This window comes from Solanum stenotomum, chromosome 10 (assembly GCF_019186545.1).
Source record: "Solanum stenotomum isolate F172 chromosome 10, ASM1918654v1, whole genome shotgun sequence".
Taxonomy (NCBI): domain Eukaryota; kingdom Viridiplantae; phylum Streptophyta; class Magnoliopsida; order Solanales; family Solanaceae; genus Solanum; species Solanum stenotomum.
The window spans coordinates 29,353,281-29,364,480 of NC_064291.1; positions in this window are offsets into that span (position 1 = coordinate 29,353,281).

Sequence of the window (11,200 nt, forward strand, 5' to 3'; positions counted from 1 at the left end):
TGAGGACAAGCAAAAGTTTAAGTTGGGGGTGTAGATGAGTCTTAGATTTGGACTCATTTAGGGTTTATTTGTATAGGTTTAGTGTCCTTAAATGCTTATTTTGTGCCAATAACTGATGTAAAATCTTTGATTTCCAGGTATTTGGATTGAGTAACAAAGCAAGGATACTAATTTGCAAAAAGGAACGAAGCGAGCTGAAAGAAGGAATAAAAAAGAGCCTGGTGATCGCCAAGTCCATTTGGTGATCGAGTCGCCGAGTGGCCATTTGACCGCCTAAAGTTCCAATGTGCCGAACCCTGAAGGAGAAAGTCAAGTTGGTGAGAAAATGAGCAGTCGGCTGATCGCCGAGTGGTTCCGCGATGCAGTGTTAGATCGTCCAAAGTTACAGACTTGGAAGATGCTGAAGGCCAATGAAAGAAGGCAACAGAATGGACCAAAGGGCGGATCTCCGAGTTGATCGGCGAGCCCGACTTACTGAGCTGAATGACCCTTCGCAACATATTTTTGGCGACTATAAATATGTTTTTGAACATTTAATCTAAGAGCTTTTGATCATATTTTTTGGATAATTAGATTTTTCAGTTTGAACTTTGAGTTTGGAGACAAGTTTTCCTTAACCTTGAAGAATTGAAGTTTTCCATTTTTGAGAAATTGGAAGTGGTTCTCTGAGATTCTTCAATTTACCTTTGTAAAGACAAAATTAATCTTACCCAGTTGATGGAAACACAATTTGGTAACGATTTTAATTTTTTTATATTGTCTAGCTAAAATCCCAATTCTTGGGGTGTGATTATGTGATTATGGACTGATTTAGTTTATGGGTATTGCTAATTGTTAGTTTAAATGCTGTTTAGAAGATTTCAATCAGTAATTGTGGTTCAATTTAAAGAATTGTAGTTGCAAATGCAGTTCTACCTTCGTGTTTTTGGTTTGCTCGAGAGAGAGGTTTTAAAACCAAGATTACTGAATTGATGGTTTGTGGGTATTGGGTTGTCATAGGTTCAGCTTGAGAGAGTGAATCCTAAGCTCTTTTCCACACATTCAGCTCGAGAGAGTGAATGGACTAAGGCGTAGGCTGTCCTTATTTTGCATGCTTGTCGATGTTCGGGAGAAATTGACTTGATTCAGGGTAAATTGTTCGAGAGAAAGTTTACCTCCTCTATAGTCTAGCCTGTTCACTAATTTACAACTATTTTCTAACAGTTGCAATTACCCATTTGTCTACATTAGTCTATAATCAAATCACATCCCAAGAACCAGTCTCATTATTGTTATCTTTGTGTTATTTGTTGTTGCTGTAGTGGATAATTGAAAACCAAAACCCCCGTATTTGACATTCGTGTCATCCCTAACTTGAATTATGTTTTTATTCGATAATGTCTATTCCTATGGCTTATTTGAACATATTCGTACTTTACTCTTGAATCATAAACAAGTACCACTCCCTGTGGGATTCGACCCCAACTCATTTAGTTGGGTTATTATACTGATTAACGACCGTTGACACTTAGAATTGGGTGAAGTGTCTTTGAAACGTTAATAATCAACAACCTAAAGTTTAAAATCCTACAATAAATCAAGATTTCTAAAGTTCACAACTTAAAGTTCTAAAATCCCACAATAATTCAAGATTTCTAAAGTTCACAACCTAAAGTTCTAAAATCCTAAAATAATTCAAGATTTCTAAAGTTCACAACCTAAAGTTCTAAAATCCCACAATAATTCAAGTTCTCTAAAGTTCACAACTTTAAGTTCTATAATCCTACAAAAATTCAAGTTTTCTAAAATTCGTAACTTAAAGTTCTAAAATTCTACAATAATTCAAGATTTCTAACGTTTCACAACCTAAAGTTCTAAAATCCTACAAAAATACAAGTTCTCTAAAGTTCACAACTTAAAGTTCTAAAATCCTACAATAATTCAAGATTTCTAACGTTCATAATCTTATAAAGTTCTAAGATCCTACAAAAATTCAAGTTCTCTAAAGTTCACAACTTTAAGTTCTAAAATCCTACAATAATTCAAGATTTATAAAGTTCACAACCTAAAGTTCTAAAATCCTACAATAATTCAAGATTGTTAACGTTTACAATCTTATAAAGTTCTAAATACAATAATTCAAGATTTCTTAAGTTCACAACCTAAAGTTTAAAATCCTACAATAATTCAAGATTTCTAAAGTTCACAACTTAAAGTTCTAAAATACCACAATAATTCAAGACTTCTAAAGATCACAACCTAAATTTCTAAAATCTACAATAATTCAAGATTTCTAAAGTTCACAACCTAAAGTTTAAAATCCTACAATAATTCAAGACTTCTAAAGTTCACAACTTAAAGTTCTAAAATCCCACAATAATTCAAGATTTCTAAAGTTCACAACCTAAAGTTCTAAAATCTTACAATAATTCAAGATTTCTAAAGTTCACAACCTAAAATTCTAAAATCTTACAATAATTCAAGATTTCTAAAGTTCACAACCTAATTAAAGTTCTAAAATCCTACAAAAATTCAAGTTCATATCTAATTTCTAGAATTTCTAAGTTCAAGAATTTCCAAGTTCAAGAATTTCTAAGTTCAAGAATATAATTCAAGTAACCCAATTTTCAACAACAACATAATACATATAAGCACAAATACAATGACAAATTGAAAAATTCAACTAATCTCTAACTTCTAGCTTCTAATTATTTGTTAGTTCTAACTTCTAATACTTAATTTACAATCATATTTTAAAATCCTCAATTTTTCTAACTTCAACTTTCAAACTTACTAAATTCAAGAACTTCTAAGTTGAAAAATTCAACTAATCTAATTTCAACTTTCATATACTATCCAATATTTTTCTAACTTCAAAGTAATCTAACTTTCATATACAATTGAATGTTTTTCTAACTTCAACCGTCAAACATACTAAATTCAAGAATTTCAAAGTTAGAAAATGCAACTAATCTAACTTCTAACTTCTAACTGAATTCACAATCATATTAAAAAAAACCCAATTTAGAATAAAACCCTAAAATAAAAAATCTCCAATTCTCTACCTAACTAACAATAATCAAATATACAAATTAACAGTTGAATAACACAATTCATCAAACTAAAACAATATACCAATTTATAGCAAATCAAATATTACTAGAATTGAAAAAAACTAAAATTAAACCCTAACCTTAACAAGCTAAGAAAAAGAGGCAGTGGGGACGACGGGTGGCGACGCCGATGGGGCAAGACAGCGATAGGACTAATGCTCAAGGAGAGAAGGGCGACGGCGGCGGCGCAACAGTTTGGTTTTAGAGAGAAGGGAGAAGAGAGAGTCAGAGAGATGAGAAAATGGGGGGAAAACCTGCTTTTTGGTTCAACATAATTTTAAAAAAGCGACGGACAACGTTTCTTTGTCAGTCACTTTTTTAAAAATATTTGACCAAAATTTTGACTAAAAAGTGACGGACTAAGAGACACTATCCATCGCTTTTTAAAAATGTTTGACTACCCAATGCCCTTCACAAAGGATCTTCCTACCAATGGAATAGTAAGAAGCTAACTCATTCGGTGATTTACAATTTTTAAAATTCGTGTGATATGACAAAAAAGTTTTGCCTTAAGCAATGTTGAATTGAATACTTGACACTGATAATCACTTTGATATTGGTGATCAAATATAATGCAAAAATATTTATCATAGAACCTCTCTTCAACGTAAGTAAGTGTATACATATGCAGAAGCTAGGAATTAAATTTGTAAGGAAATTGAAGATGTCAAAAATGAAAGCAAATGACATTATAATATATATTTTGTACATATAAATATAAGTCACTTTTTGTTGGAATCAATTTAAATCCATATATTATATAGTACTCGTAAATTGTATGCTGAGTGCACAAGTGTCACACTCTAAGATTTTAACAAAAGTTGTTGTCCACCCTATCCACCTCCACGTGGAGTGGAGGTGGCAACATAGAAAATATATTTAGCCCATTACATATGCACTTGGATATTACATAGGCCCGTGGTAAATCAGTTATATATGTTGATCAGATTAATTCTTAGTAATAATTTTTTTTGAATGTTCATCTCATTAATTTGATTATAATTGTGAATATAAGAGAGTTGTTTTGAAAGGTATTGTTGGAATGTATGCATCCACATAGCTAAGATAGGACCAGGTCCTCGGCACGATTTACAATGACAAAAGCAGATAAATACTTAAGTAAATAAACGCTGAGAGTAAAGATTGTACACACAACTTTACGTGGAAACGTCCTTGCTCAAGGGAGTAAAACCACGACCTGTCTCAAAGGGATTTTCAAATTGCTTTTACTAAACTTCACAAACAAAAGTAAAACACAGTTTCCAACTTGAGATTAACCTGCTAATCTCCACACCAAGTAATATCACCTATTACTTAACCGAGCCTAAGCAGATACAACACTGCCCACTATGATTAATATAGACTTTGATGTAAGACACTAAGTTACTCACAACTAAGTTCTTACTATGATTCACACAAGCTTGAAACGTTTCTATCACAAGCAAAACAATTTATACAATATAAGCACGATTACAAGCAGTCAAAGTAACAGTTGCTATAGGAAACAATAATGCAATTTATCAGGTCCCTGCTGTTTTGAAGCTTGAATATCTCTCTTTGAATGAATGCGTTGTTTGTTGTTTTTTTCTTGAATATATCAAACATCAAGAGTTAATACTTTTTGGACAAACAACCTCGTTGCTTCTGGTTGGTGTAGTACACTAGCGACTTCACCAACTTTCTGACGCAGACAGCTTTCCAGCTGTACAACATATGACCCTGGACAAGCATACTCTGCAGAGGACCGGGTCCCTGTACTTATGAGGAGATCATCAAAACATCTGGGAACATTAAGACTTATCATTTCCCCCCTTTTTGATGATGACAAACAACCTATAGGCAACCTCACATGAGTTTTAAACATTAATTCAAAAATTACATTAGTTCCCCCTATCACCTATTCCCCCTATCACTGTTCTTCCTCCTTTGTTCAGTTCCCTTTCTAATTTCACAACTGCTTACCAAATATCCCCCCTTTTGACATCATTGAAAATGATTAGTAGTAAACATATGCAAGTTATAGGCAAAACATTTAAGTAATCAGGGCCATGGGCCATACAGAGCATGTACAGGTAAACATAACGAGAATATTAAACCATACTGAACAAGGCACAATAACAATTATCATTAGATCACAAAAACTGACCACAATAGTCAGTCATAACAGTACACAGAGCTACTAGAGTTTTAAACCAGGAATGAAAAAGAAATTGGGAAACAGGACACATTTAGGATGGAGGTTGGAAGAGGATTAAGGGTACGTATGAGCAAGGACATTCGCTCATTGAAACCTCATGAGCTTGAATAACTTGCTTGTTGAGAGCCTTGACTTCCTCACTGAGTGAGGCATTTGTCTTCAACAACTTCTCATTCTCAGTTCTCAACTTTTGCACCATTTGCTCATCTACACCACTAGTACCAGGTCCTTTGAAACAGCCTTCTGAAACTAAGATTTCAGATGAGCAATCTCAACCTCCTTATCATTCAAGATCATAGTGAGATCAGTCAATTCTCATTTAAGGGAGGCTTGTTGTTCTAGAATATCTGCCACCTAAGACCTACCCTTGCCCTTCCTTCAACACACTCACATTTGACCAGGGTAGCAGCAGTGAATATTTTCTTAGTGGTACCAGGTACTTCTCGTCCCAAAGGCACTTCAAAATGTTTGAACACATAATTCAGCAAGTAGCCATACGAGATGGCGTGCTTTGCCAGTTTCCATGTCATCACCCTGTGCATATGTTCAAGCATTATAGTAGGGAGATTTATTTCCTCAAGTTCATCCAGCTTTTCCATGAGAAATAGATCAGCAACAGACGCTACAGTTCTCTTCTCCGTCCTTGGTACCATCACCTTGTTGATGAACTCAAAGAGTAGCTGATATTCTCCCTTTAGAAACTTCTTTGGCATCCCTGAACGCTTGGTATCCCCACGATTTATGTCCTGTTCTGAGAACTAAGTGGATGGCTTGCAGCTTTCAATTGACCGGAATCCTCTTGTAGGCACACCTAGAATGATACCCAAAGTTTCCTCATCTAAAAAGATTTTAATATATTTGACAGAAGTCCTGATTCCTCCATCCTCCATCCTCCAACAACTCCATTTTGTAGTAAAATTTGCGCAGCTCAGGTTCATGCAAATAAGGTGCTGGGGGTTCGAATAGATGTCCCCAACTTTGTACAGAAACAACATCAAAGAGATTGGACATACCAAATTTGGTTATAATATCAGGATCAAAAACTCTGCCGTTCAACACTTTCTGGTTCTCCATTTGGCTATGCGCGCTTCCCTAGTCATTTCCTTGTCTGCAACTTATTTTATAACAATAGGACCTGGTTCCTTGTCCTGATTTGACTTAACAGTAACCCTCTTGTTCACTCTCTTCTTCTTTACATGAGATTTCTTTACAGACTTCTGACTTCCCTTCAATTTAACCCTCTCAACCTCAGCTTCCTTTCTTCGTTTCGCCAAATATGCAGTGATGTCATCAGATTCAGTCTCACTGGTCCCAACAAGAAACGGAGTTGATGTGGGTTCTTCAGGCAAGTGACCTTCCCGTCTTCTTTTCCTAATCCTCTCTGTTTGAATTACATTCGCTGCAATGGCACTCCCCAAACTTTCTGCATTTCAATCTTAGTCATATACCTCTTCTTGTCCCTTTTTGAGTGAGACTCAACCAACTTTCCCTTCCCTTTTCTTTTTCTCTCCTTTGCACACTCAGCGAGCTCATCAACAAGAACAACCTTAGGAGCACTTTTAAATATTTCCAAATCAGGGACACCAACTGTTAAAGTGTTGGCTCCTCGCACCCCTTTTCTGCTCCATTTCAAAGACACTTCTTCTTCCTCTTCCTTGTCACTCTCAACATCAAACGACCTAGGCGTTTGGTCAAACACGGGTAGAAGACTGTGAGGTACCTGCTCTGGAGACCTCAACTCTTATTCCAATAAGGTTGGTTGAACATCACCTCTAAGGGAGGCCAAACTTTGTACAACCACTAATTCTATCCCTGTTGTTAGAATATTAGACTCAGGACCCTTTCCCTCCAGCAGATCTCCATCAATTATACTTTCAGACATAATAGAAAACACTCCCCTAGACAATACTTCAAGTTCTTCAGTGGGAGGGTCAGCATTGAGTTTTTTGACTGATTGGGATTTCGAGTTTTGAGATTTGTCACCAGATATAACTAACATCGGTGAGCAGGTAAGATCTCCATAAATGGAAGATTAGGAGAAGCCACCACTTCAGTATGAGGTGTGATGGACTTGTCCGTTTCACCAACACCACATACTGGTGTCAACGGAGATTCTTTTGGGGAGAGGGTGGAGAAATTAAAGGAACCAGGGTTTTAAATCTCTTGAGAAAAGGGAAGCTTTGAAGAAGAAGTGGAGTTAGACATTTTGATGAAGAAGAAGGGGCGATTTAAGAACGAAGTAAGAAATCACAAAAGAGATTTGAAAGAGGTTAAGATCTTTAGATTAGCAGAGATTAGGTTTATATTTAAGCCCAATAGGTATCGGGTCCCTGAAAAGTTGTGACTCTTGGATTTAAAGTGAAAAGACGTTCGAAACTGACACGATGAATGAGTGAGAGACACATGGCAGTGACGTTGACAGACATACAATGTAGCATAAGTGATACTAACCTCGTGGGGACCAAGTCCCATTTAGTTTGTAGCCCTGCCTGTATGATTAGATCTTCCCTTCATCCAACATGCCATGAGTGTATATTTACATTAAGGTACTAGAAGTGAATTCTCAAATGATACGCATTACAACAAGTATAAATAACTGTCCTCCTTAACATTATCAAATGGAAGATTTTTTGCAAACTTGTCATGAAATAAGGTGATCTTGTGCATCCTCAACCCTAACCTGTTTTTGATGAAACAATCTTTACTCAAAGGTTTTGTAAAGATATTAGCCAATTGGTTTTCTGTCTTACAGAACTTCATCACCACATTTTGCTTTTCAACATTGTCTCTCAGAAAGTGATGCCTCACATCTATGTGCTTTGTCCTCTTATGCTGAACATGGTTCTTGGCCATGTTCATTGCACTAGTGTTATCACAAATAAGAGGGATAGTGTCTGTGAGAACTCCAAAGTGTTCCAGCTGCTGCTTGATCCATAGTAGTTGTGCACAACAAGATGCAACAGCCACATATTCTGCTTCAACTATAGACAGTGCCACTGATTTTTGCTTCTTAGTCCCCCATGATATCAGTGATGATCCTAAAATGTGTGTTATGCCTGATGTGCTCTTTTGATCAACAAGAAAACCTGCATGATCAACATCAACATAACCAATTAGATCAAATGAGTCACTAGTGGGATAGAAGAGAACCAGGTCCTGTGTGCCCTTCAGATATCTCAGAACTCGCTTGGCTGCCTTCAAGTGTGAGTCCTTTGGTGCTGCTTGAAACCTTGCACACATCCCTACACTAAAGACTATGTCAGGTCTGCTAGCAGTAAGATACATAAGTGACCCAATAATTCCCCTGTACATGGTCTGATTTACTTCAATTCCATCTCCATCCAGGTCAAGTTTCACTCTTGTTCTCATAGGAGTATCAATGACTTTCGCTTCAAGCAAATTGAACTTTTTCAGCGGTTCTTTTATATACTTCTCCTGACATATGGATGTGCCCGGGAGAAGACTGTCTGATCTGAAGTCCCAAAAAGAAAGTAAGCTCCCCCATCATGCTCATTTCAAATTCACTACTCATTAAATCATCAAACTCCTTGCACAGTGAATCTGAAGTAGCTCCAAAGATGATATCATCTACATATACATGCACAATCAACAACTCCTTACCTCTGGATTTTTGGAACAATGTATTATCAATTTTACCTCTTTTGAACCCATTTGCATGGAGGAATTTTGACAAGCATTCGTACCAAGCTCTGCGAGCTTGCTTTAAACCATATAAAACTTTATCCAACTTCAGCACATGATTTGGCAGGTCTGCATCTTCAAAACCCGGAGGTTGCTTGACATACACTTTTTCTTTCAAATTCCCATTCAGGAAGGCACTCTTGACATCCATTTGTAATAGTTTAAACTCCATGTTGGTGGCAAAGGGTATCAGGATTCTAATAGCTTTTATTCTATCTATAGGAGCAATGGTCTTGTCATAGTCAGTCCCCTCCTCTTGATTGTATCCCTGCACTACGAGTCTTGAATTATTTCTGATGATGATCCCATGCTCATCAAGTTTGTTTCTGAATACCCATCTTGTCCCAATAATGGTTCTGTTGAGTGGTCTTAGGACCAAGTGCCACACCTTGCTTCTTTCAAACTGATGAAGCTCTTCATGCATTAATGTTACACAATTTGCATCCTGTAAAGCCTCTTTGATATTCTTAGGCTCAATGGATGATATGAAGGCTGAATATACAACTAGATTTCTTGTTCTGGATCTAGTTTGTATTCCGGAGTCAAGTGGAGAGATGAGATTGTCCAGTGGATGTGAGGATTGATGTTTCCATCTGGACTTTCTGGTAATATCTTCTTCCACATCATCAAATTCACCTTCATCATCTTCTGAATTTTGAGATAATACCTCCTGAGCTGAACCGAAGGGACCAGGTTCTCCTGTGTGTTCTGCACCATTTTCCTTTGCAACCTATATGTTTCCAGGATTTTGAATTGTTTTATCCTGTTTTCTCTTGATCAGCTCCTCCAACTCATGGTCTTCTTTGTGCTCATCATTTTTCTCAGATTCATCAAATATCACATGCATGCTCTCTTCAACACATAGAGTTCTTTTGTTAAAACCCTGTAGGACTTGCTGGTAGAAGAGTACCCGACAAACACCCATTCATCACTCCTGGCATCAAACTTGCCAAGGTCATCCTTTCCATTATTCAGTACAAAGCATTTGCACCCAAATAACTTAAGATGAGCGATTAAAGGTTAGTTCATAAGGTGTTTTCTTGATCACAGACTTGATAAGACACCTATTTGTAACATAACATGTTGTGTTGACTGCTTCTGCCCAAAAATTCATTACAAGCCCTGAGTCAATCAACATAGTTCTTGCAATATACACTAATGTTTTGTTCTTCCTTTCAACAACTCCATTTTGCTGCGGAGTTCTTGGTGCAGAGAAACTGTGATTGATTCCATTTTCAGCACAAAACCCTTCAATTTGAGAGTTCTCAAACTCTGTGCCATGCTATTAATCTTGCAGTTTACCTTCAATTGAATAGCTTTGTCAAATGTGATCAGAAGTCCGGCCGTCTCATCCTTAGTCTGCCTAAACATGTTTCATGTGAACCTGGAGAAGTCATCAACAACTACAAGAATATACTTCTTACCTCCTCTGCTTTGAATTCTGACTGGTCCACATAGGTCCATGTGAAGAAGCTCCAGAGGTCTGGTTGTGCTCACACCTTTCTTGGCTTTGAAGGATGATCTTGTTTGTTTCCCTTTTGCACAGGCATCACAGACTTTATCATTTGAGAACTTCAGCTTTGGCAATCTAAGGACCAGGTCCCCTGCAACAAGTTTGTTCAACAAAGAAGTACTTACATGACCCAATCACCGGTGTTATAGATTTGCATCATCAGTTTCAGTGCTCAGGCATGAAAGACTGTCCCCTTCAATAGATTCAAGATCCACAACATATATATTGTTTACTCTTTTGGCAGACATAACAACTCTTTTAGTTGCACAATTTTTAACCAGACATCTATCAGACATGAACTTGACTTCATTTTCCTTGTCGTAGATTTAAGATACACTCAAGAGATTGTATTTCAAACCATCCACATAGTGTACATTGTCTATGGAATGATCAATTTTTCTCCATATCTTACCAATACCAAGAATGAAATCCTTCTTCCCACCACCAAATGACACACCACCACCTTGGTTTGCTTCCAAAGAGACGAAGTTTAGAGTGTCTCCAATCATGTGCCTTGAGCATCCGCTATCCATGTACCATCACTGACTGCTTCCTCTCTTCTCATTCAGATCCTCTTCATCGTCAGATTTTGCAATTAGTGAGAAAATGGAGGTGTAGACAGTTTCATCATCTTCCACAGCCATCATCGAGACATCTTCTGGACTATTTGTCTCTTTCTCGGATTCACTAGATGCA